Below are 20,917 nucleotides of genomic sequence, written 5' to 3'. Positions count from 1 at the left end.
TCACTGAGGCAGAAGCGGTGCTTACCGAGGTCACAGAGCTAGTGAATGAATCTGGGTCTAACTCTGCAGCTGTTCCCTGTAAGCACAATAGTATATTGCCTCCAGAATGGCTGTGAGCCACTGGTAGTTTGTCTGAATTTATGCCTCCTGGAGTCCAGCATGGAAGACTGAGTCATTATTGCGCCACCCCTTTTGACTCTCTCACCTTCCTTCCCTGAACCCCTAACCCAACACTGTAACCTTACATCCAAGAGCCAGGACGTGGCTACACAACTTGACAGGAATGGCAGGTTAGAGCCAGCTGTGTGCTAGACCTGGTCGAGTGGTGATGGTGGCGATGGTGATGAGGACAATGACAGCCTGGGGGAGGGGAAGGGCCAGTAACATCTCTGATCATCTCTAAAAGACTCTGAGGTAAGAGGTGGAAATCTAAGGACATTAACTTCCTCTTATATTTAAATTTGAGGGTAAAACACTGGTCTTCCAAGGGCCCTAGCCAAGGAAAGTCAGATTTGCATCATTAGATTTCCTTCTCTACAAGGGGGAGGAGAAAAAAGGGAGCACTGGTTCTCTTTCTAGGAGAAGGTGGGGTGGAGTGAAAGGGGAGAAGGTGGAGAAAGGAGGGGAAAGGAGAGGGGGAGAGAAGAAGGAGGGAGGGGGAATGGAGCCCTTTTCTGGAGAAGGAGCTTGTTGGGGCCGCTTCCCAGGTCAGCAGCATCTACCCTGAGGCCAGACCATAAAGGGTTTTCTGCAGGGGAGGATCAGTGCAGGGGAGGATGAGTGCAGGGGAGGATCAGTGCCTGCTCTGAGCACAGTGCTCTGTGGCTCTCTGCTACCCACCCACCCTGCACCCTGCACCTTCCAGTCCCACCCAAACTCCCATGGGGTCGTTTCAGTGCTGGAACAACTTTCCTGAAAGCCCCTTGTCATGAAGAAAACACTGGACTAGGAGTCAGACCGTCTCAATTTGAACTGAGCCTTTGTTACCTCAGGCTACAGAACCCGGAACCTGCTGCTTACTCTTTCTGGGCCTCAGTCCACCTCATCCGTAAAATGGTACAAAAATACCTTCTCTGCCTGCTGCCCGGGATATTTGTGAGGATCTCAATAAGTGCTCCATCTAAACGCACTTTATTACCATCATCAACCTACACCATAATCATGCTTCTAGATAATATATGCCAAAAGTGACAAATGACCTAATTTATGTATTCCCTTGTTCCTGACACTTCACGAAGATGGGGGCTTTTCTGGCAGTGTCCAAAATTGCAGTAGCCTCTCATGCCCACTCACCTCCTTGGGCATCCATGGATTTCCCCAGGTTGACTTCCCCAACCTAGCCAATTGGGGGGAACACACTTATTTCTTTAAATACACAGGAAATGGGAATTTATCATAAGATAAAAGGGTTTGTTTTTTTTTAAATCAGATAGTTTGGAAAAATGATAAAATAACTCGTCATCTTACTGTCTGAATATAACCACTATTGCAAATGGAAGATTATATCGAAGCAGGGTCATGAACCCAGGCTTTGGAGTCAGACAGACCTGTGTTCTGCCACTTAGCAGCTACATGACCTTGGGGCACCTTACTAATTTCTCTCAGTCCCAGAGAGAGTATGAATGCTCCCTCCAGTGGGAGATGTGGGAGTTGGGGGGGGGCGGGAGGAGTAACTGGGGGTAACACATGTGTAAAGCCCTGCCCCACAACAAGTGCTCAGGAAGTGTTAGCTGCTGTTATTTTTCTAGTGATTATCTCTGCAGACTTTTAAAAATGCATACATAATACACATAAGAATACCTATGGTTTCAAAAATAGGAGTCATGACATTTTATAACCTGCTTTTGTTAACAGCATATCATGTTTTTTCACTTGAGAAAAATTCACATCTGTGACATCTCTTAGTGCCTGCAGAAGGCGTCCTGAGGGTGTTTGCTATTTCATTTAACCTGTTCCCTATCGCTAAACACTTAGTTTCTTCCCAATTTTGGGGGGCTGATTTGAATAATGTTACAATTAATATTGTAAATGTTAATATTGTAATTATTAATATTATTAATAACATTAATGTTATTAATATTGTTATTATTTCTTTAGGTTCTTTCCCAGATACTTTTCTAGACTGGCTAACATCCAAGTTCATAAACATTTTTGAGGTTTCATGGGCACTTCAGATTTTCCTCCAGAAAAATACAACTTCCCGCACCTGGCTAGCCATGGGTATTTGTTATTATTATTTTTTTAACTCTTTGATAAGCAGACTTTTTACTGTAGGATTACCATACCACACCACTCACCCAGCTAGGCCTGTCCTGTGAGTCTCCTGCCTTGGCGGTCTGGGGGCCTGACATCAGACCACCTCAACGTGGCTCCATCCGGGGCCTGCACTCCCCTGATGACACCCTTTCAAGAACTGTCCTTAGCTGGACAGTAGTTCTTAGTCCCCACTGTGATCTCCTCCCTTACAGCTTATATCTTCTTTGTGCATATTGAGAGTTAAAGACACGACCACCTGGTTTGGTCGTTCCATATGCTGGCTTAGCAGAGATTTATTTACCTAATTATCCCAGTCCTTCGAGGATCCATAAAACAAACAGTGCATTTACACCAAATACGCACCTCGGTAAAAAAACCTTCAAACCAGCAGGAGGTTTCCGTCTTATGATAATCATGGTAATAATGTACATTTGTAGAGCAATTTGCAACTTGCAAACATAATGACATACACTATATGTGTAATACTCAAAACAATCCTGGGATTTTTATTATCATTAAAAATTATTATTTCTGGGGTACCTGGGTGGCTCAGTCGGTTAAGCATCCAACTTCGGCTCAGGTCATGATCTCACAGTTCACAGGTTCGAGCCCTGGATCAGTCTCTGTGCTGACAGCTCAGAGCCTGGAGCCTGCTTCAGATTCTGTATCTCCCTCTCTCTCTGCCCCTCCCCCCACTTGCTCATGCTCTCTCTCTCTCTCTCTCTCTCTCTCAAAAATGAGTAAAATTAAAATATTTATTATTATTTCTGTTTTACAAAGGGAGAAACTGCAACTCAGAAAATCGTACTGAGTTGCCCATGACTAAAGCTGGAGTCTGTTCTTCTGACTAAATCCTAGATTCTCATGCCACTTTGTGAACATAAATTAACCATGTTATTGAGGGTGAATTGATCACTAGAGTTCTCCTACTGGGTATCTGATGGATATGTGGGTAGAGGGGTGATGGTTGGAAGAGAAGAGGAGGAGAAAGAGGGAAACAGAGAGAGGGAGAGGGAGAGAGAATTTTGCTTTGGGTTTCCTAAAATTCTAGCTTTACTGCCTATCTGATAATAATGTTTGGGGCCCCTGGGTGGCTCAGTCAGTTGAGCGTCCGACTTCGGCTCAGGTCAGGATCTCACAGTTTGTGAGTTCGAGCCCTGCGTTGGCTCTGTGCTGACAGCTCAGGGCCTGGAGCCTGCTTCGGATTCTGTGTCTCCCTCTCTGCCTCTCCCCCACTTGTGCTCTCTCTCTCTCTCTAAAATAAATAAAATGTAGAAAAAAAATCCCAAAATTTAATGATAATGTTAAAAGTTGAATACTCTGTCTCAGGGTCATTCTGCAGCCCAGAAGGCATTTTAGACTCTTAAACTCTTCAGCTTATGCTTTCAGATGCGGCACAGATAGTCTGATTATTTATAGTCTGGCATTTCCTAAACGAGGCAGTGTTTGGGGAGGAAGTCAGCCATCCGGACAAATGCTGATTGTTCAAAATTCAGCTGAATAATCAACGAATCTAAAGTTTCACGTTAGAAGGTATGAAGGTGGAAGGCTGGTTTTTATTCTCCTCTGAAAGGTAAGTCCCAGGCTGTAGCCGCTCAGACTTGCTCCGCCCTTCCCTCGGGGCGCGGACCTGGCCTCTCTGGAAAGGAACTGGCTTTCCACAGCGAAGCCATCTGTAGCTCCTCCACAGAGGCCACCCTGAAGCCAGATCAGTGTCCCTCTAATGGCCCTCAAACCCGCCGTCTGCATGCAAACGGACTACAGGCCCTTCGTTTCACACAGGATCATAGAACTCAAAGTGGGAACGGACCTCAAAGGTCATCTAGTGCCGGAGTCCTTCTGACATCCCTGGCGGGTAGTGGGGCTGCCTCCCCTTGACCTTCCAGAACAACATTGTCCCAGAGGCTCAAAAGGTCCTTCCTCGCACACAAGAGCTCCCTCCCTTTGGTCCCGGTTCTGCCCACCACCACCTTCCTCTTGGCTTCAATCCCCACAGAGGGCGGTGGCTGCCCCACATCCCTCAGACGGCCTCCCTTACAGACCAAGAACCCAGGCCCTGCCCAGGGTGGGTATTCCCACCTGGAGGACGAAAGGAGATCATGCATGGACAGTGCTCACCATGGTGCCTGCACATAGTATGTGCTCAGTAAACCTGGCTGTCTTTATTATCTATTCTCATTTCTCCAAGCAGACTTTTAGCGTGTCCACATTTCTCATGGTCTTTCATCTGGACATCCTGATGCAACACTCCAGATACGTGCTAACACCAGATAGAACACAGTTATGATCTCCGTGTCTGAATACATTTAATGTTCTACCCCCACACACATAGTTAAATAAATATGCTGTGTCTGCAAGCAAGCAGTAAACTGGAAGGTTAACTAGTCCATGGCTGCAGAGGGGCCCAGCAGCACATTACTGGAACCCTCTGTGGGTTGATACGGGCCCATGCACCACTGTGGGTATAGGTGTCCAACTAGTTAGTTGTTCAAGTCACTTAACTATTATCGCCCAACCCAAATGTCTTCAACTTCTTTTTCATGTTGTCTACAAAGACATTATGAGAGACTCTGCCAATATAAGACATATAAAAAATAGAAAATCAAAATTTTATATAAAAGATAACTATAAGTAGAGCTCTCGTGTTTTCTTTCCTTGCTAAATGGACGGTAGTGCTGTCAGGAGTCCCTGTCCCTACAGTAGTCTCCTTTTGCTGAATGCTGGGCCATTTGTTTGTAATATAGTCACTCTGTTTATAATATAACCACCATGTGGCACTTAAGAAATACTTTATTTTATTGTTATCTGTGTACATGTTTGTCTCCTTTATTAAAAGGAGAGCTCTTTGGAGACAGAGACTGCGATACGTTCATCGCTAGATGTCATCCAAGCACAGGGCTCTAAGCATAATAGATCCTCAGTAATTACTGGTCAAGTGGACCATGAATGTATGCATGCACACCCAAAAAATGAATGAATGAATGATTTCTCTCAATAAATTATTGTCAGGCATTATAAAGCAAATGAGTTTATTTTGGCATGACTCATTCCTGGTGAACCCATGCTAGGTGCCAGAGACCATCTGTTTAATAATCCATTCTAAATTTTTGTCAGGAATTTGGCATTGTGAAATCCGCTTTCTTGAAGAGACACCTAACCTGCTTCCAATCTCCTCAGCAGTTCTTTAGGACTTTGCCAATAGTTCCAAGAGTGTCTCTGCAGCCACGTGCCCAAGTTTACCAGGCACCGGGAAGGACATGGTCTGGACAAGGAGACCTGAGCCCATTCAACACTTGTGTACTAACACAATGGCTGGTCTGAAACAAGGTGGATCAGTTCAGCTGAGCGGAGTCTGCAAAATCTCCAAACTTTTTTTAAACTGCACACTCCCATCAATAAAAATATTTTTGAGCATATACCTTCAATATATGCATTATTTATCTATAAATCATATACAAGTAATACTGTGAACATATTATGTACATTATAAAGCATATGATGAAATAGAAAATCTTAAAAAGATGAGATATCATCTTGCTACCTCTTCTTGCACACCGCTGGGGTACATGGATCCCACTTTGGAGACCACAGGACCAAAGCTTACCATCAGGGTAATGAGCCAATTCCCCTACACGGAACCACCATGGGCTTGTATCTTTAGCTCCCCAGACACCTCTCAAATGTGTGCCACTGGTCACACATTTATCAGAAGCACAGAGAAAGAGCATGGGAGGACAGGGCCATCTGGGTGTGAGCCCCTTTCTGCCATAGACTGTGATTGGGGATCCCCCTCCCACGGGCACCCAATCCTGGGCAAGTTGCTGAGCACTGCAGAGCCTCCATTGCTCATATAAAATAGGAAACCTGATACCTATATCTCAGGCCGTTATGAGGATTACATGAGGTGATATGTGTAATGAGTGTAATGAGGCACAGAACTGGTGCCCAACCAACGTCCGTCTCCTCTCCCGTAGGGTGCCTTCTCTTTTACTTAGAAGATGGTGACTACATGAAATAACGCCACTTGGATCTCATCAAGAGCCTCCATATTGATGCATGGAAGTATTTTTCTTCTAGCAGGTAGTTGAAGATATAATTACTTAGAAACGCTGGAAGGGACAATCTAGGGAGAGAGAATGGTTGGTATAGATAAGAAAGGGAGTGGGCGTTAATGAGCAAGATGAGAAAAAAAGCATCCAACTTAGGGAAGAAACAGACATATTAACTTTTCCGCCCTCCACTTTTTCCTACAGTGAAGCGATCTTTATATTTGAGATATTTTTAAATGTAGTTTTATTTATATTTAAAATGTATCATGCAATATTTAAGACATACAGAAAAGGACAAAGAAAAATACAATACACAGCTATGTAGCTAGCACTCAGCTCAAGAAATAAAACATTGCAAACTGTTAAATCTGCCTTCTGCACCTCCCTCCCCACCCAATTATATTGTGTATTTATCACTCCACACCCTTCTATACACCTTTATAACATATGTATATAACGTATCCCTAAGCAGAATAAATTATCATTTTGAGTATTTTTTATTAAATTATTTTAATGTTTATTTATTTTTGAGAGAGAGAGACAGAGCATGAGTGGGGGAGGGACACAGAGAGAGGGAGACATAGAATCTGAAGCAGGACCCAGGCTCTGAGCTGTCAGCACAGAGCCCAACACGGCACTCGAACTCACAAACCTCAAGATCATGACCTGAGCTGAAGTCAGACACTTAACTGACTGAGCCACCCAGAAAGCTCTCATTTTGAGTATTTTTAAACTTAAAAACTGTGTCATGTTATTACATAACTATTATCACTTTGGTTCATTAACTCATCCATGCAACATGTATTTATAAAACACATACAATGCTTTCTGCGCAGTGATTAATTGTAATATAAAAGAAAATCCCCTCACTTCCCAGTCCTCGAAAGATGTCAGCACAAACTACATGAAAAATGATTCCTTTGCAGAATTGTTTTCAGACTTGCAAATTCTTACTGCTTTCATTTCACTATTTCCACTGAAAACTCACTGAGCTGTTAGGAGGCACAGCAATGACAGATACTGTGATTCCAGAGTGGGGGCATAGTCACGAACGCCTGAGTTCTCCCCAGAGACCGCGGATGGAATGTGTTGGAAAGGCGGGAAGTTCAACACCACCTTCATAGGTCTTATTTTCTAGACAACAGCGTTCAGAACAGAGCCCTTGAGTCCCATCCAAGGGAGTTTAGTTATGGAGGCATCCGCGTAGGAGTTCATGCTAAAGAGACCGCAAGCCTTCACGTTTCTGTCCACACACAGCCGCTGGCGGGGAAGGCTGGCTTCAGACCGCTCCATCTGGCTCCAGGGCCTGCGTTCCCCACGCAGGCTGTCTACTCAAGGGTGAGGGCTTCTTGCTGCCCACTGATTATGGTGGGTGCAGCAAGAAAGTGAGGCAAATTTCACAAATTACAGGCAGAGTAACCCAATGTGACATTTCAGCCATTCCAATTTTCTGTCACACAGGCTTCTGGCTAAAAAGATTTTCCAGTTCACGGTGTTCTTGTCCTTTGGATTAGGTAAATAAAAACACTTCTATGAATATGAATGATCAATACTTCATTATTCTTTCATTGCAGCTGCTGGTAAGTTGTGGAGCTCCCTCAGCCTCTGCCCTTCCCCTAGAATTAGCCTCTGGGTCACGCCTTCCCGTTGATCATGCTCATGACAGTGATGCTCATTGATCGAGCCTCCATTCTGGGTGGGAGAACCACCCTTCAGCACCCACTGTACATGGGTCAGAGTGATTTTTACCTGTTAAAATGCAGTGTTTTATTAGGCCTTTAGATGGATGCATCTTGGTAGAGCAAACGTGTCCCAGTCAGGTGAGCAGTGGTGTTAGTACTGATTCTGTCCTAAGCAAAATGTGGCCGTGGTACCTCTTTCATACCTGGAAATAGCCATGCGATGCCCAAGAGGGCCCTCTCTGGATGCAGCCCCCATGCCCAGTGTCACGGTGTGGCAGCTGCCCTGAGAACTAGCTCCTGTCGGCCGAGGCAAGTTTCCCAGAGAGCCACTAGGCACATGCTCAGCACTAGAGAACAACCCCACCTTTACAGGTGGAGATTTTAGACAGGGCAATGGGATCTCACCTCACCCCTTATCCTATCCACTAGTGAGTATACACAGGAGATCACCAGCTCATCCCTCGAAGTCCCAATCCAAAGAAACCTGCCAACTTGAGAACTGCGTGCTGATGAGGGCATCCAATCCTAGAGATAGGAAAGGTCATTTCAGGGCCTCTCAGGGCCCCTGATATGTCCCTTGGTAGATTCTTTATCCTCCCTTTCCTGCCTGTGAGATTGTCCTAGTTTTCCAGGCAGGTTTCTCTGTCCCATCTTACCATCTGTGACCCTGCTGGGGCCCAGGGTTGGAGCCCCACCCTGGAGTCTGAACCATTCACTCTTGTCAGAGCCTCGGAGCAAGCCCTTTCCTCCCCAGCTCTCCCTGCTCACTAGTGCTGGACAGGGCTCCACCAAGGAACCCACCCGCCCACTGGCCTATCTTCCCGCTGTCTGCAGCTGGCCTTTCCAGGCCCCGAAGTGCCCGGTGCTGGGCTGAGTATCTCCCCAGGCACACCCTCCCCAGGGCGGCTGCGTACTCACTGCTCCACCGGCACCCGAGCCCGCCCCTTTCTTAATAATGAGCAATGGCTTTGGTTTTTTTTTTGTCATTATACTAATAAATCATTTCACTGGAAACAGAAGATACCAAGCAAAAAGAAAACTGAAAATTACCCGTAAATCCTTCCACCATGTGATAAACATTATTTATATTTTGATACATTTGCTTACAGTCTTTTTTCGTGGCATATGAATAAAACATATTTTTTCAAAATTGGATTTACACCATGTATAATAGTGTGTATTCTGTCATTTTTTTCAAGCCTCACTACAACAGTAAACACATCCCTCTTATTCTCGTTTCTGTATCTCAGGCATGCCATTCTTCTCATATCGTTCCGTCCTCTCTACCACCTAAACCTTCCCCCCACCCTCAATTCCCTGTCCTGATAGCCTTGCTTAATAATCTCAGTCTGTACTAATTTTGTTCCTGTCAATATGTTCAGCCTTCGTTATACAGATTGCATAATTCGGTGCTTGATATATTGTCTTGTCTTTTCTAATAACTTGGAGAATTGGTCTTATGTCCCTAGAATTAATGGAAGCCCCTAAAGGTCAGCAACCATGTCTCACACGGTACTTGCTGATTTTCAGATCATTTCTTATTTTGCAGAGTCCATGACCTCCCCCCGCCCCCACAACCCTCCACCCCCACACCCCCACCCTTTGGTGTTGGTGTTTCTATGCAAAAGTGGAAATTCTCAGAACCGCCAGAAGCTGGAATAAAGACCAAGCTCATGGTGCACTTTTGTCAAGTGCTTCCTAGAAAAACATGAGTCTCACATCTTGTAACTTCATAATTCAACCCTTCCCTTGGCTAGTGTAGACATAGTGTGGTTCCCTAAAGAGCATTGATGGAAGGCCAGAACCGCCCTGGACCCGGGCTGGACTTGTATCATGGCTGGGCCACCCTGGAGCTGAAGGATTCGAGAGTCAATAAAAGAAGTAATAAGAGGCAAACTCTCCTCACACCCTTCACAACTTAAAAATAAATAAAATTAAAAGGTCTTTAAAAGAAAATGTAGGTTAGAAAAGATTGCAAATTCATGACAGTTATTTTCTAGCATTAAAGTGGCATTTTTCTGGCCCCATTTTACAAAGGCGATTCCCTCTGCTCCCAAACATAAATGCACACACACACACACACACACACTCACACACACGCACACACATGCACTCACACACACATACACACAAACCCCCCCCCCACACACACACACCAGCTGGAGTAAGAAAGAGTGGCTTCCTATTATTATTAATAGCTTAGTGAGATCATTCACGAATCCAGTTCAGTCCCAAGGTCCCAGAAACTGAAAAGGACACTTTCTCCCTCTCTTGCTGGGGACATTCCAATCCCAGCCCCTGGCCATCCATTTGGAGTTACCAGTCCTCTGTCACCTCCTGTTTAATGCTTCACTGCATATCAAAGGCTGTGGTGCTGGAGGAGGAAGAGGGGACAGGAAGTCTGGATGCCTCTCCCTCTCCCTCTTCCTTCCAGAGCCCCCACCATCCCCCCCCCCCCCGGCAAACTGCTCCCCAGCCCTGACCCTGCACTTGCTTAGCTATGTGACTTTGACAAGTCACTTTACCTCTCTGGGCCACTTTTCCTCATTTGCACATGCACTGTGGCCTCCTTTTAGCTCACGGTCCAACATTCTGTGAAATACCTTCTTAACCTTCACCATCTCCATATTCCAAATTTGAAAGTTCCAATCTAAGGTGTGCGATGGGGGTGGGGGATGGCAGGTTCCATCTGTGCGGCCATCAGCCTCTATTTCCTGCCTGACCTCCCTTCTCTTAAACAGCCCTGGCGTCACTTCTTCCATGAAGCCTGTCTTTCCTTGTAATTCTCATCAGCATCAGCATCAACACCACCAGATAAATGAGTCTTCTCCTCTGTGCTCCAAGTACATTTTGTCTATTCCTCTGTGGTGAGTCTGATACAGAGGGCACTTGTGTCCTTGAAACAGTAGCACAGTATGCCCTTGGGTGCCACCATTAATTGGATTATTCCTGCTCACACTGCAGTGACAGAGCCGGGGAGAGGGCACTTGTAACAAAAATAGGCATTGTTTCTCCTGCACGCTTCACAGTCCTTTACATCTTTGCTGGGGGAGTTACTTTTCATTTCCCTGAAGTTGTTCCACAAAAGGTTGGAGAAAACCATGCATAAGAGCATCAGTGGACACTATAAAATCAGTGCGGGGGAGGGAAGGTGCTGGCAGGCTGCTAATCCCCTGGGGAACCCTGAAGACAGCAGGCAAGGACAGGCTCCAGCAGAAGCCCTATTGGCTTGGCTACCTGCCGAGACCCACAGGGACACTCCTTCCCTTCTCTGGTCCAAGGGCAGAGCCCCCGCTCACCCCGACTCTGCCTGCCCTCCCCAGAATGCCCCCTGGCGACTACTGGACCATCTGGGTCCCAGTGACCAAAAAGCTGGGGCAACTCAGTGTTTAAAATAAAATAGAATAAATTATATTCTGACCCAAATTTAGAACAGTTAGTGAGGGGTTGTGGTGGGGAGTGAGCCCTGCTCACTGCATAGCTTGCCACTGTCTTGCTGATGTCACCTCCGAACCCTCCTTCACTTTCTATGGGAACCACCGTTTACACATCAGGGGCATTTGAGGAAGCACCTTCCTGGATCTGTGAGTCGGTTTTCAGAAGCTTCCTCCACAAGGCTTCAAGGGAAAACCTCAACTGTCTCATTTCCTAGAAAAATAAATCTGAGGTTTCTTCTTGTGGCTTTGTGATCTTAGCCAGTGTTTCTGAGGGGCTACAGATACATCACCTAATCCTCATTACAACCTCATGAGTGAAGCTAGCACTACCCCCATTTGGCAGATGCAGAAACTGAGGCTCAGAGAGGCTAAGTGTTACTTGCTCGAGGTTTCACTGCAGTGACTAGAGCTGGATTTGAACCCTGGCATTTGACTCTGGAGTCCCAATCTTCACCATGAAGCTCTACTTTCTCCTTGTCCACCCCATTCTACAAGATCTGCCACTTCCAGTTCCCTAGGATAGAGTAAATAGTCTTCCAAAATTCAGATTCTCTTTTTGGATTCTCAGTTCAATGTGCCCTGGAGGACCTGATCATTTAAAAGACTGCCGTCGCCTAAGTGGTTTTTTACAAGAAAAATCTGATGTGGCAAATTATTTTGCTTTTATAAGTGAGGTTTCCCTCTCTTTGTCTAGAGATTCCCCAGGCGATATAAATGAAAGTATCTAGTGCATTTTGCCTGGCACACCCTGGGTACTAAATATTTGTTGATTCTAATTTTGTGCCTCTACGAATCCAACCGAAAACATCCACTCAGCCATTGCCCAACTCATCTCCAGTCATGTGCCTGTCAAGCTGGGACAGCCCAATATATGCCCCCATACCAGGCATCTAAAGACCCCTCTCTTTTTCTTCAAAATACACAAACTTCTACAAAGTACATAGGTTAGCAGATAAGCATGCAGTTCCTCCCTGGGGTCATTTGCTCCTGATGAGGCTTATTAAAATAGGAAACTATTTTAAAGCAAAATCAACAATCAGAAGTATTCTCCATTCTATATGGCTGCTTTCCACAGATAATAAAACCCCATCAACTGGCTCCAAAGAAAAAGTGACCTACATAACAATGACAGCACAAATAACAATCCTCCACTGAAATGCTCAAAAGCTGGGATTGTGGTAAAGCCAAGATTCCCAGGGAGTCTCAGGACCCGGTGTCTTGACTGTAAACTTGGAGCAGATAAAGGAAGGCCTCTCTGAGATCAGAACTTCCAGGGATAGGACAGAAATCCCAAATGGCAGGTGCAAGGCAGATGTAGTCAGAACTGAACAAGACAAAGCAAACAGTATCCGGTGTCCAAGGAAAAACACAGAAAACCAGTGTGTGTCCGTTCTGCTTGAAAAGATCTCAGAAGAATAATTTTGTAGATGAATCAGACAAGAATAAGGTTGCAAACGACTCCATCATGTCAAATAACCAAGGCAAGGCCTGTGTCTGAAGTACTCTCATAACACCTGAAGAGTAATTCAGCTCATCGATACAGCTGTGCTTACATACTTGTTTTTCTTCACCAAATGGATCAATCCTTTTGGTCACATTCCTCATCAGTGGATGGAGAAGCTCAGTAGTGGTGCCCAGAGTGTCCCAGAAAGGGTCTCCCAAGAAAATAAAGTTGCATCAAAAGCTGCTGAAGGAAATTGTAGATACAAAACAGGGATCTGAGAGGCAGGACACCCAGGTTCTGGCTTGGAACCTGACATTGACTCTCTTTGAAACTCTGGACAAGTCATTTGGATCTCCATCATCCCTCTGGATCTCCATTTTCCCATCTATAAAAAATCCAAACAGCTCTCATTTGAAAAGTGTGGGAGGCTGTGGGAACCCATCAGTTCCCTCTGATAACAGTCAAGCCCAGAGTTTCTTATAACATTTAACATATACATAGCACACAACCCGGCAATCCCACAGCTCGGTATACAACCAAGATAAATGAAAATCTATGTTCGCACAAAAACCTGTATGCAAATATTTATAACAGCTTTATTTATAAATGCCCCAAACTGGAATCAACTCAAATATCCTTGGTGGGTGAGTGAATTAACATTGACACATCCATACAGTGGGATCACCACTCAGGAACGAACCATTGATACAACAACATGAATGGATTTCTTTTCTTTTAAATGTTTTAATGTTTATTTATTTATGTAGAGAGGGAAAGAGAGAACATGAGCAGAGGAGAGACAGAGGGAGAGGGAGAGGGAGAGTCCCAAGCAGGCTCCACGCTGTCAGCACAGAGCCTGACCTGGGGCTCAAATCACAAACTGTGAGATCATGACCTGAAATCATGATCATGATCATAAGATCATGAGCCAAAATCAAGAGTAGGACACTTAACCGACTGAGCCACCCAGGTGCCCCAACAACATGAAGGGATTTCAAATGCATTATGCTAAGCAGAAGCCAGAAACAAAGGCTACATACTGCACGATCCCTTAAATGATATTCTGGAAAAGGCAAAACTATAAGGATGGAGAACAGAACTGTAGTTGCAGGGAGGGGGTGGGGGAGAACTTGACTACAAAAGGGCGGCACAAGAGAATTTGGGAGGAGGGTGATAGGATCGTTTTGTATCTTGATTGTGGCAGTACATGATTCTAGGCATTCATCATGACGCACAGGACGGAACAAAATAAGGAGTGAACTTCACTGTAATTAAATTCAAAAAATAAATATTAAAAATCATTTTAAAACTCAAGCCCAGATCCTCCAAGTCTGAAAAGAGAGGAAAACTCCCCAGTGAAGAGACAGAGAGACGGAAAAAGAGAAGTGACCCCAATGTCAACTCCAGTTTCCCAGGAGCCACCTACGCCCTTCCCATTGGCTTTACTGGGCACTGCTGCCCATGTACCAACCATGCCCTTGTTTCAACGCTCCAGCCCATCAGACACCAGACCAGAGCATGTCATGTAATTTGTCTAAAGTCTCAGGGCCAAGAAAGGGGAAATAAACCCAGAGAGTAATGCCCAATTCACTGGCTACCTGCCTGGTTCCCGTTCCACGTCACTGAGCCAGAGGCCACTTCTCCTACTACCAGGCTGGCCAAAGACCTGTAGACTCAAGAAAGCAAAACCAAGAGGAGCGACATTGGTACAAAGGCCCAGTTTCCCAGCCCAATCTCTTGAATGAGCCCATTCTTCTTGACTGATTGACATCAGAAATGCCCACCTCCTTCAAGGGAGACTTCTCCACCAGGGCTGCTGGAGAAAATATGAGATGCCCAATAAAGTTGAATTTCAAATAAACAAAGAAGACTGTTCTGATAGAAGTACAGTGCAATATTTGTGTGTATTTTGATTTATTCAATCTGACAATCCTGTCCTCCGTCCACCGGGGTGTGGCCTCACCTACCACACATCAGAAGGAAATTTGTTACGCTTCCATCAATTTAGATTCACACACCCATATTGTTCATCTCCTAGCACATCCCCTGGGGATTTAGAGACCTAGCTCTGTCAGGCAGATCTCTCTAGAAACCTGGCCCCAAAGCAGACAGAGGTGCTAAGGAAGGGGAGGGAAGGCCAGGCAAATAGCACACCCTTTCCAACTTCTACTGCCTCCCAGAAACTGGACCCCAAGGTCAAAAGGGAAAAGGCAAACCTAGCCTGAGAATCTATTCATGAGTGGGCTGGAGGGAGGGCACCCAAGCCCTCCCAGGCCTCCCCCCCCCATACACATCAGATCCTCTCAAAGGATATCACAGCTCACCCCCAGAAGACTCCCACAGACGGACTCTGCAAACAGCCCACCTGTGGGTCTTCCGCAGTCACCCCTGGACAACTCACAGCGGTCTTTACACTTTCCAAAGCCCTGCGGTTATAGCAGGTGCCTGGGGGAGGTGCCACCCACAGCCTCCCCCCCCCCACAAAAGCAGGTGGCGCTGCCTTTCTGGGAGCACAAAGGAAACATCTCTTCAGAATTTATGTTAGAAGCTCCAGCAGGTGCTCAGCAGCCACTCTCCAGGTGTGAGGCTGAAGTGCCAGGGCTTTGGGTGAGATCAGCTATCAGGAGGCAAGTCATGAGAAGAAAGACAGCTAAAGGTGGGTGCGGATCGTCCCCTGTTCCTGGGTGTCTAAAACATGGGTTAGCATTCTCAGCAGGGGTCCAGATGGTGTCTCAAGTCCTCATCTGGTCCCACCGTCCACCGTCCACACAGTTACCAAACATTTCTTGAACACCTCTGCGTTCCAGGCACTGTGCTAGTGCTGTGGTTACAAAGATACAAAACAGCGCTGGCACTCCAGGAGCTCACGTTCTGGGGGCAACCGCCACCACAACAGGCCAAGAGGATAATAGAGCTGAATGTGGGGGTGATGGGGGCACAGAGGGGCAGCAGCAGGCCTGTGGGCTGGGTTTTCTGGAGATCAGGTTGGAGCTGGGTCTCAAAAAAGGAGGGGCACAGCTTGGAGATTGGAGAGAGATAGCACTCCAAGCAGAGGCTGGGACAAAGGCACAGAGGCAAGAAGCTGAGAGCACACAGGGTGTATTCAACAGTATGCTGGGCCAGGAAATCAGGGGCAAGAGATAGGAATGGAGGGCCTGGGGGTGGGGGTGGGGGCGCTGGCATGACAAGTTCAGGGGTTTTCACTCTATCCTGAGCAGACATGAGGGCTTTTAACATGTCAGGGGACCATGTCCAAGGAGCATCTCACAAAGGCTACTCCAGGTACATCCAGGGTTGGGGTACCAATGTCTGGAGCAGGCCAGGGCAGTAGGAGTACGGAGCAGGAGGCAGATTTGAAAAGCACTTAGGAGGCCATGTATCAGCAGATGTGGAGATTAATGGGACGTGGGAGGTTGAGGTGGAGGCAGAGGAAGGTGAATTCTGGGTTTCTGGATTCCATGGTTCTTCAGGTTCAAAACACCAGTCACCCGGCGATGATCACTTAAATGACCTGAATTTTGACACCAGGGTGCAGCACTGTGGTTTTGTTCTAGCAAACCAGGCACACCTCCAGGCTCCCTGCTCAGACCAATCAAGCCCCATCCCCAAACCCCATGACACAAGTTCTTACAAACACAGCTCTCCAATCTGCCGCCTATTCCAACCTCTCCCTGACCATTTCAGCCTTAGTTTCATGGATGTGGCTGGGCCCATATCTATCTGCACAAACAGGTTATCAGGGTCCCGTGTGGACTTTTAGTGGCCACCATGATGATGTCCTGAAGGCATCAAAGATGTCAACCAAAGTACAAGAATATGGCTCCATCATAGAGGAAGCAATGAGGGGAATGGAGCCCCTGAGAAGGAGTCCGTAACCTGCCCCCGCCCTCTGGAGCTCCGCATCCTTGCTGTCCACTAATGAGCATGCAAAGGCCACAGTCCTCTTGGGTCTAAGATCCTGTGGAGGTTGAAACTGAGTATATACAGCTCAGTGCTGCCGCCTACTGTTCTCATCCTGACATTACACTCATTTAGCGCCAGTGAACACCTCCACTCCGCAGAGGACTCTCCCAGGACAGGGCCGGGACCTAGGACCCCCCAGGGCGGGGAGGGGTGCTCATTCCCAACACCCGAACGTCTGAACTGAAGGCAGAGAGAATGCGGTTAGGAACTGGGTCAGCGCAGCCACAGGGGTATTAGCCAGAATGAAGGAGATGCTCTAGAGACTGCAGGGCCCGCTACCAGTGAGTCCGCACATCCAGTGGCAGGAGTGATGGGTGATGTGCGGTTGCAGAGCTGTTCAGGCTGGGGCCAGAGAACCAGCATGTCATGGGGAGGCTTGGAGGCAAGGGCGGGGAGCACAGACTAGACCCGAAGTGGGCTGCTGTGGCCCGCGAGCCAAATCCAGCCAGACTGTTTATGTACGGCTCACAAGCAAAGAATGATTTTTATATTTTAAAATGGTTGGGAAAAAAAATCAAAGGAAGAATAAGAGTTGTGACAGAAACCATATGGTCTGCAAAAATCTAAAATATCCACTATCTGGCCTTTTACAGAAGTTTGCCAACTCCTGGACTGGACAGCAGTGGAAGTCTCTCCACGCTGAGATGCTGATCGGGGGTCACGCCGTCCCCAAGTCCCTCAGACGAAAGCCTTGCCTGAGCCCCGGGGACCCTCACATCCAGCACAAGACCCAGCCGGCCTCCTCATAGCCCCCACCAGGGAGAGAGGACAGGACCCACAGTCTGCCAAGGGTCAGTGAGAGTCAGAAGGAGGCAGAAGGAGAGCAGTTCGGCTCAAATGTGCTGATTCCCAAGGCTCTCTCTGGGCCTGTGCTGGCACAGCTGTTTTACAGGGGGGCTGACGCTCCCCCTTGGAACTTTGTCAGGGATTACATGACTCTCTGAGGCCTGAGAAAAATACTTCAGCAGTTCTGGTAGGCCCTGATTTGCCAGAAAGTTCCCCTGTGCCCAGTGCAACTCATAGGACTTGTCAAAATGACCTCCTTTCATGCTGCAAATCCCTTCTCAACAAGGAAAACCTGCTGACGGTTCAGTTCTTTTGTTAACCAAAATTAAAAAAAAAAAAAAAAAACGAAGAAGAAAAAAAAAATCCTTAGTTCCTGCTCCTTCTCAGAGGAGAGGAAGTCATTCGTAACATAAATAAATGAAGCAAGATTTTCACCCTCTGGTAATTTCTTGCTCTGTCTCCTGTCTCCCACAGCAGGTACCATGTGACTGAAGAACAAGAATGCCTGATGACAAGAGTCACCACACTGTGAGCACACCTCACATGCCAGGCCCTCTACCAACATGATGTCAGCAGGGAGGGCAGGGTTGCTGCCTTTACAGCGGTAGCGGTGGTCCCGGGAGCCTGAAGTATCATGGTGTGCTAGGCCAAGCTCTGTTCTCTGTGCTTGGAGACCACTTGGCCTGTTCTAGGGGCCACGAAGGCCGAAGCCTCCGAAAAGGAGAGTAAGAGGTAGCAGGAGCCACGGGTAGTGTGTGGGGGCCACTCACTGTCCTGACTCTGGCTTCAGCAGCTGTGTGTCAAGTCCTCCAAGACTCTATACACGGATGCAATGAAATAGCCCTGGCAAAATGTCTGCCTGCAGAACGCCCTCAATGAATGTTCATTTTCCTTACATTTCTTTGACCCCCCCAACATGGAGGACACATCACCAGCTCCTTTCTCACAGGTTAGTTTCAAGGCTCAGATGAGACAAAGGAGGCAGTGGAGCCATACAGCTATAAATCTCTATGGTCATGCAGTCACTCAGCAAACATTTCTTAAACACATTCTAGGTGCTGCTTCGTGGACTAGGTTCATGGGTGCAAGGGGACAAGAAGCAGTCCTTGCCCTCATGGAGTTTGTTTGTTTGTTTGTTTTTAATGTTTATTTATTTTTGAGAGAGAGATACAGAGTGCAAGACAGGGAGGGGCAGAGAGAGAGGAAGACACAGAATCTGAAGCAGCCTCCAGGCTCTGTCAGCACAGAGCCCGACGCAGGGCTTAAACTCACACACCAGGAGATCATGACCTGAGCCAAAATCGGACGCCCAACCGACTGAGCCACCCAGGTGCCCCAACCCTGATGGAGATTTAAGTAACTTTTCATTAATAAAGATGACGTGTTTTTATTACTCGAGGCCAGGATCGTTGTGCTGAAGAGGCAGGGAGCAAACATATTAACCCGGGGGCTTCCTATTCCAATGTTAACAGTCTCATGACCTCAGTCATCATTTATTTACCCGGAAAATGGGATAATGTTTGTGAAAATTGAACGAAATAATGTGCATGAAAGAAAGCACTTAGCATGGTCTACGGCAAATGGTAGACCTTAAAAATGTTAATCAGATGACACCCTGATAAACATAGTAAGGAAGCAAAAGCACATTCATCTTAAAAAAACGGTAATTTTTTTAAGCTGTAGGGGGCGCCTGGGTGGTTCAGTCAGTTAAGTGTCGGACTTTGACTCAGCTCATGATCTCACAGCTCAGCTCGTGGGTTCAAGCCTTGGGTCGGGCTCTGTGCTGACAGCTCAGAGCCTGGAGCCTACTTCTGATCCTGTGTCTCCACTCTCTGCTTCCCGCCCCCCATCTCATGCTCTGTCTCTCTCTCTCTCTCTAAAGTAAATAAACATAAAAAAAAAAAAAAAAAAGATTGAGGCTTCAGGGAAAGCTCAGGTAACTTGAGTCCCCAGGGAACAGGTCTGGGAAGTCAGATGTTGACTCCTTCATACATCCACCCCCTTCTGCCATTGGTCCTCCCTGAGCCCCTAAACAATGCCTTCCACAAAGGCAGTGCCCATGGATATGTTAATAACGTTAATCACTCCCCTTGATAGAGCACTTGCTATATGCTGACACCCAGAATCTCACTAAATTCTCGCTGCAAGCCTATAGGGAGGCACTATTGTCATCCCCATCTTACAGATGGGGAAGACGAGGCACAGAAAGTTTTGGTAAATTGCCCAAGATCACACAGCTGGCAGTGAGAGCATCCAGGATTTGAACGCTAGTCCATCTGACTGCAGAGCCCACAGGTTCACCACTGGGTAAATGACCTGAATCTCTAGGGTGGGTCTGGGCAAGGCAGTGAGTGCTGGTGCTACAAACGATCCTAATAGCAGCTGCTGTGTGTTACGCACTACGTGCCACACACTTCTGCACTGTGTCTTAAAGCAATCTCAAAAGTATAACAACATCCGTCCCACCTGCGTCAGCTAGGAACGGCGCTGTGGCTGAGGAACTCACCTGTCTTCTCCATGTGTCAGTGATTTCCCGAGTTATAATTGGTGCTTTTATATATAATACTAGTGCTGACTCTGGGCCAGGAATGCTCTAAGCACTTTGCAGACATTAATTAAATGGGTACTACTGTTACCCTCACTTGGAGGAAACAGGGTCACTTGGCCGGGGTTACCTGGGCTGTAGGTGGCTGAGCTGGACGCAAACCCAGGCTCTGGGGTTCCAGAGCCTCTGTGCACAGCTCAGTATGCTCCCTCCTTGAGCTGCGCTGGGACCCTTCTCCCCAGACGACTATTAAGTGAACAGTGCTCAGCAGACAATTGCCTCGGTTCCCCCCTGGTCCCGGAGAAAGCTTTACATCTCTGGTTTGCACAGATGAGTGGAATGAGAATTCTTTGATTAAATATTGCCCAGGAAAGGGGTGTATTTCACCCCATATTCTCATCCACTGCAGGACCTCCCCAACATAATATTTGGGCACCCTTGATCGGGGCCTTGCCTTTGCTAACGACTGATAATATCCAAATTAGCCAAAATGAAACCCTAGAAAACCAGGGGATCCCAGCACTGTCAAGGTCATTGGAAGCAAGGGGCCTGGGACACTGTCACAGCCAAGAGGAGCCTAAAGTCACATGATGGTGAATTGTAGTATGGCATCCTGGATGGCATCCTGGAACAAAGGACATTAGGAACAGACTAAGGAAATCTTAATAAAGTACAAACTTTTAGTTAATAAAACTATCAACACTGGGTCATTAATGTACCATACTAATGTAAGATGGTAATTATAGGGGAACCTG

At 46.8% G+C, this 20,917-nt stretch overlaps 1 protein-coding gene across 16 annotated transcripts in view; it reads right to left on the bottom strand.

The window, feature by feature from the left end:
• ANK1 (ankyrin 1) overlaps nt 1–20,917 on the bottom strand; it is a 219,115-nt gene that overhangs the window by 145,538 nt on the left and 52,660 nt on the right. The window lies entirely within an intron of this gene.

This window comes from Felis catus, chromosome B1 (assembly GCF_018350175.1).
Source record: "Felis catus isolate Fca126 chromosome B1, F.catus_Fca126_mat1.0, whole genome shotgun sequence".
In the NCBI taxonomy this organism is placed as follows: Eukaryota; Metazoa; Chordata; class Mammalia; order Carnivora; family Felidae; genus Felis; species Felis catus.
This window is presented reverse-complemented; position numbering and strand designations above follow the sequence as displayed.